The 7,103-nt window shown below is 34.4% G+C and overlaps 1 protein-coding gene across 1 annotated transcript in view; it reads left to right on the forward strand.

The window, feature by feature from the left end:
* Nucleotides 1-314: 314 nt before the first annotated feature.
* LOC108977687 (segmentation protein cap'n'collar) overlaps nt 315-7,103 on the forward strand; it is a 144,377-nt gene continuing 137,588 nt past the window's right edge. Inside the window, exon 1 of the mRNA XM_018947511.1 lies at nt 315-1,227. The gene's annotated coding sequence lies outside the window, so the exon portion shown is untranslated. The remainder of the gene's footprint in view (nt 1,228-7,103) is intronic.

Raw genomic sequence — 7,103 nt, forward strand, 5'->3', positions numbered from 1 at the left:
ACTGAGCGAGTAGTGATATTTTTATCAATAATGACGTTATCTTGTCAAGCAATGGGTAAATCAACCGGCGGGGTGGCGGGGCGCTTAGAAAACCTGAAAGCTAGATCTATAAAGATAGTATGCAATGACGCTCTCTTACCGCAGAGTGTAAAAAAATCACGACACAAATAGAATTTATAGTTTTAGATAGAGCTGAAGTTTTGGACGCTCTCACAAAAGCTTTCTCTATATTAATGATTAGACAGAGCGAATTTCGTAGAAAAATAATAACGCTCGAGTGTGACTCGATATGTGTGGCGCTGGCAAAGGCGCAAACAGAACCAAAAACAAATAGCAACGAGTTGTATGTGATTTTTTCTAATTTCTGGCGCTCCAGTGTGAATTCAATTTACGTTTCGTTTTATATTGAATTGTGTGTGTTTACTCTAAACATTGGCGGTTTTTTCTGTGACGTTTAACGGAAAGCACTTGTGCGTCGCAAATACTCGTATAAACGAATACCTTGAAAAGAACGCATATCTATTAGATAAATCCAACGTGCCGAAAGTGCAAGCGTACCCACAAAGATACTGACGTGTGTTCTTGCCAAGCTCACATTTAATTAGTGTCCGTTAATAATTATTCCGGCTACTGGCACACAATTGTGGTGACATCGACAGCGCTCAATAAGTGAAAACGGTTACTGAATTTAAAAAAAAAATACCCAATTTGAAAAAAAAATTGAAAAAATTTGTTGTTACTTAGTGCAAAGTGCACAGGAAATGGAGATTTCAGTGCTAAAACTAAAATTCAATTTTTACTAAGCGCATATTTGAAGATTTGCACAAGTTTTGAAAACCAAAAGCAATATTGCTAATATTTTTGTGGTGTTGTATGAAAAACAAGTTAATTGTGCCTAATGTACTAAAGTGTTTTATTGCAAATAAAAAAGCGAAAAACGTTAAATATAAAGAGGCTTACGATTTCAAGCAAAAAAGTTACTCAAATAAGTGAGAAAATTGTGAAATTAGAGGAAATTAAAAAAATAAAAAATTGAAAAAAAAAGAATTCCAAAAATTTTTCAAAAATAAATGCTCTCAACAGTGATTATCGCCAAGTCTTACGTTAATCAGTTATTCAAAAATCCCAACCACTAATATACAACTATAAACCGGTTGTTTCATTAACCGCTAGTGTATTTGTGCAACAGGTATTTGTACCTTAGTGGCGACAACGTTTTATTTAAAGGTGAAGTGCAAAACCTAAAATAGTTAGTTAATCTAGAGCGCTCTTTGAAGTTTACATATGTAAATAATATGTATGTATGTATGTATGTGTATACGCAAAGAGATAATATTTGGTGAACAGCAAGCATCTGGCCGTTAACCAGGCGCACAGCAAATTGTGTCTTGTGCGCTTTTATAGGAAAGTGTGCGATAATAGCAAAGTGTATTTTCATTTAGTATAAATGGTATATAAAACAACATATGTATGTATATAATAAACAACAAACACATATGCGTGTATGAATGCGTGGGAATGTGTGTTAATGCTCTCCAAGCTGTTGGACGAGCGTTTTGATAACGCAGAGCATGATAATGTTCAGCATGGGAAATTAAAAATCAATTTCTGTTAGGAATAAAAAATAAAAGTTTTAAAAAAGTCAAAAAACTAGCATCACTTAAGTAAAAGTATATTCTGACATAGCACATATGTATGTGCATAAATCATTTAAGGAATAAATGTGAAAACAAAATCGTATCTAATGAAAAGCAAAAATTTGTGAGAAGCAAATCGTGCCGTGCTTAGGGAACGGGAAATTAATGAACTATAAGAATAAATAAGTTTAGTTGCTATCAAAAGGATGATCATATATATTCGTATGTATGTATGTGTTAAACCCTCTCCGGAAGAGGTATACATATTCTGAGCTTTTGAAATAACTAAACAAGCAGTGATGACAAAAATGTTTCGAAAAATATATCGATTAATGACTATGAGCAAAAAAATGTACATAATTTTAAAATTATTTATTTATTCTTCAAAATCATTGTCGTTTCCCACAAAGTAACTCCTTTGGCCCCAACACATTTGTGACAACACTTTTTCCAATCCTCGAAACTGTTGTTAAAGTCAATTTCCGGAATAGCCCTCAAAATTCATGTTTAATGGCTTCAATTGACTCAAAACGGTTTCTTCAGTGTTTGAGCTTGCTGAACAGCCAGAAGTCACGCGGAGCTAAATCAAGCGAATACCGTGGTTGTGGCACGATGTTGGTTGAAAATTTGGCGAAAAACTCACGAAGAATCAATGCAGTATACGACGGTACATTATCGTAGTGCAAAAACCAATAGTTGTCGGCCCATAACACTGGCCTCCTTCTACGAACTGTTTCGCTCAAAAGACGCATAATACTCAAGTAGTATTCCTTGTTGGCAGTTTGGCCGATCGGAAGGGATTTCGGAACCAATCGTGCTTTCAGTTTTCTTAGGCTCAAATGATCTCACTGATCCTTCCGATATTCCAAAGATGCCAACAAGATCTCTGACTGTTAATCATCGATTCTTAAGCACCAATTCCTTTGTTTTATTGATGTGTTAATCATCAGTTATTGTTAATGGCCGTCCTGGACGTGGTTCATCGTCAACACCGTCTCGACCCCCTTTCAATAATTTGCACAAATCATAAACACTCACTCGTGACAAACAATTATCACCGAAGGCCTTTTCCAGACTTCTGAACGTTTTGGCAGCAAATGTTTTATTCCGTACAAAAAATTTAATGGAACTTCTTTGTGGAATATTTTCACTCACATTTTATGCACTGTAGAAAGACATTCGTATACTAAACACTAATGATTATGTTGATGAGACATTTGGAACAGATGTATTGTGAACAGATCTTTATTATCACCTACAATAGAAGAGTACTAATGTTTAATTTAATTTTCATAAACTTGTCATAACCCTCGATTGGGACGGCTTTCAGCGCCCTCAGCGAACTTTTTGTTTTTCGGTTTCAGCTCTGTTTTGGAGCACCATTCGCTAGATCGTTGTATAGTTTTGACTTCATATTCTTAAAACCACATCTAGTCACCAATAATGCATTGAACTTAGGGTCCTTTGATACGTTAATACTCTCTTTTGCAAAATATTTAGGTCCTTTGGTACGAGTATAACATTGACCCACTTCATACCCATAACAGTAACCAAAATGTGTTGAGTCGATCCATATCGTTCCATTTTTCAGGCACTGTTTCTTTAACTTTTTGAATGTTCGTCATTAACAGAGGTGAATAGCATGCGGCAAGATGACGAAGTCTTCACGACTTTCACTGAATGTGACTTTGTATCACTCAAATTCTTGCCTTCGGCATAGTGTAGTGTTTTGGGGAGATCTTTCTGATAATGATTAATAAATTGTATAATTTTGAAAATAAGTTTCAAACAAAGCCTTTCCCTATCCCTATGCTATCAAAAGCGGACCATAAAAGTAATGTAAAGAAATTGTCTTATCTGTTATAACCGGTTAAAAAACAAAAAAAAGAAAGAAACAAAACCAAAAAACACAAAAAACGTTGACTTAACAAACATGTATACCCTTCACGAAAAAAAAAGTTTCCATACAAGAACTTGAATTTTAGTAGTCATTTTGTACGGCAGCTATATGCTATAATAGTCCGATATGAACAATTCGGTCGAAGATTCTAGCATTACCTAAGAGTATAATCCATACGAAATTCCATGGGAAATTCCACTAATTATTTTACAGTTATTTTAAAATTAAGTTTCATTAAGTCATTCAGTCACAAATTTAATAAAATTGGTTTTGTTGCTCTATTTTCTTTTTTTTTTTATTTCAAGCTAACGATAAGATCTTAATCAATCAACGGAAAGTTTTTAATCAAATTCTTTTGAGATATTTTTCGTAATCCTTAATTATACAGTTACAATTACAACAACAGCTATGATGTGAGTGTGCGCTAGAACTGTCAGCTGTGGGCAAGAAAAGTTCGAATGGAGTACTTGCCTTAATAATGTATAGAGAAATAATTATCAACTTAGAACTTGTTTTGGTGGGTTCACTGTTGAGTGTTTCTAACAGATTAACCGGCACATAAATCAATAGTGACTAATCCAGATTTGCTGTTGCTATTTGCAATGAGTTGCTTTCACACTGATGCAACAATGCTGATTTCCAAGTAATCGTTCTGATTTCAATTATCCAATACCCAAACTGAAGTGATCGCATATAACAGCTGGATGAATGTAATCATATTATACATACATGTTTATGCATATTCTCGCTTTCAAAGTACATTTAAAATGCAAAAAACGGTGCGCTGTATTTCCTTAAGTAATTCTAATCCCATTTAAATGTTAATACATTCCAGTTTTACATATTTTTCCATTTACTTGCAGAATATTTGATGAGATCTTCCAATCTTCACTCAACTCGAGTTGGTTACCGACGTGAGTCTCGAGTTATGGTTTATTAATTAATATTCTAAATAGGTTATTTAATTTAAATTTTTTCTGAATGCCTTTCATTTTAAAGCTCATAATTTATATTTTATATTTTTTATATGAAAAATTGTTCATCTGCAGCAATGAATAAATTTCCTATAGAGTATGTACACGTTTAGTCATCAATATTCTAGATACTATTTTGTATGAATTTTAGTTTTGTTTTGCTTATCTCTTTGGCAGTCTAGCATGAGAAAAACATATATGCATATGTATGTATGTGTGGGTATATACATATGTATGTTTACACCTATTGATTTATATTGCGACGTTTCGTTCGATAATTTGTTTCCATCTAGACGGCAACTTCATACTACCTCCTCGTAGAAGCACCCCTCCTTATTTGCGAAGAACTCGGACAGCCACTTTTCACAAGCCTCTTTTGAGTTCAACTTTACATCAACAAGGGCGTTCGCCATGAACAGGAGCAGATGGTAATCACTTGGCGTAATGTCCGGTCTATATGGTGGTGGATCTTCAAGCGGTCCAGTTGTTCGCAGTTGATGGCGAAATTAAGCGTCTGTCCATATGGGAGCAACTCATAGTGGATGATTTCCTTCCAATCTCACCAAACACACAGCAACCTTCCTGGCCGTCAATACCGGTTTGACCACTGGTTGAGACGATTCACCGGCACTTCGACAAACTTCCAGCTTTTTTGTGTATCCAGCTTTCTGCAGATGGTTTAAATGGTTTGCTGACTAAATCCCATCTGCTGGGCGATGTCACGAGTTACATGCCGGTCTAACACAGATAGTTGACAATATAATATTAAATAGCTAGCACCCCACACAAATATTTACATACATATGTACATCATATACTTTCAGCGAAAACAAGAAAAACGTTGACTTTAGTTGCACCGAAATTATAATACTCTTCGCAAATACAAAATAAGTACATCCTACAAGAACTTGATTTCGATCACTCGGTTTGTATAGTAGTTATATGCTATAGTTGTCCGATCTGAAAAATTTATTCAAAGTAGGCTTTAGGCAATAATCCAAGACGATTTCATGAAGATATCTCGTCAAATGGAAAAGTTTTCCAAACAAGCACTTGATTCCGTTCGTTCAGTTTGTATCGTAGCTATACGCTATAGTGGTCCGATATCTACGGTTCAGACAAATGAGCAGCTTCTTGGAGAGAAAAGATCGTATGCGAATTTTCACAACGATATTTCAAAAGCTGAGAGACTAGTTCATGTACATATAGTATATATAGAGAGACGGACAGAGAGTAATAGCTAAATCGACTCAGCTCACCATTTTATAGAATCTCCGACTTTTCCTTCTGGGTGTATCAAACTTCGTTTCGAACTAAATACCTTGTTCAGAGTATAAAGATGTGCAGTACCAACTGAAAAGTGGCAAGAGGGTATTCTGAACTTAGCTTTCAACGACCAACTTATTTATTCATAAATATGAAAAATATTGTTTGTATTGTTTGAGTTTTGATCTCGGCATGTCACATTATCTAGTTTGGCATTGCCTCTCTATTGTCGTTTCTTATTTGCGCACTCCAACGCTAAAGTATTATAATATATGATAATTGTCAACAATTATCTGCTCTCCAGCATACATATATACATATATATGTATGTATTTATATACATAGGTATATACTATTCAGCAAGAAAGACGATGCAAATCACCTAAATACCATACATACATATGAACTTCTTCCATTTCATAAGCGATTTTAATAGCTTCATTATATGAACATAGCTAAATCCTAATAGGTTTCCCTGTATTCTCTATTACAATGTGTAACTTGAATACCTTTAATACTGCTGAAATAAGAAGAGCTCACTATACCATAAATAAATACCAGTGCTTTAAATTATGTTTTTATAGTACTATGCCTTGAGGATTAATGTAAATTGTCTATATTAAAGTTAGAAAACTTTAAAGTTAAAGAAACGTTTGATTTCTCTTCTTTGCGTTGTTCGGCTTTACGTTATGCGTATATACATTAGACGTCTTCCAAATTCGTAATATACAAAAATATATCGGTGGTACTCTCTCCTTTGAAAGCACTTTCACGTTAAGATCGTTAGACTATTCACGTCTTCGGGCATTTCGAGGAAATGACGGGGTTTGTCCAGAAAGTAATAGGACTGAGTTGATGTAAAACAAGAAAACGCGTTAACTTCGGTTGCACCGAAGCTAAATACCCCTCACAGATGCATTTATGGTAGTAACTATATGTTCAGTTTATATGACAGCTATACGCTATAGTGAGCCGATCTGAACAATTTTTTCGGAGATTACATTGTTGACTTAGAAAATTATCTATACCAAATTTCGTGAATATATTTTGTCAAATGTGAAAGTTTTCCATACAAGAACTTCATTCGGATCGTTCAGTTTATATGACAGCTATATGCTATAGTGAGCCAATCTGAACAATTTTTTCGGAGATTACATTGTTGACTCAGAAAATTATCTATACCAAATTTCGTGAATATATTTTGTCAAATGTGAAAGTTTTCCATACAAGAACTTGATTCGGATCGTTCAGTTTATATGACAGCTAATGAGTAGCTTCTTGAAGAGAAAATGGTGTTTGCAAAATTTCAAAACGATATCTTAAAAA

The sequence above is a fragment of the Bactrocera latifrons genome, unplaced genomic scaffold (genome assembly GCF_001853355.1).
Source record: "Bactrocera latifrons isolate USDA-ARS-PBARC rearing strain unplaced genomic scaffold, ASM185335v1 scaffold_94, whole genome shotgun sequence".
In the NCBI taxonomy this organism is placed as follows: domain Eukaryota; kingdom Metazoa; phylum Arthropoda; class Insecta; order Diptera; family Tephritidae; genus Bactrocera; species Bactrocera latifrons.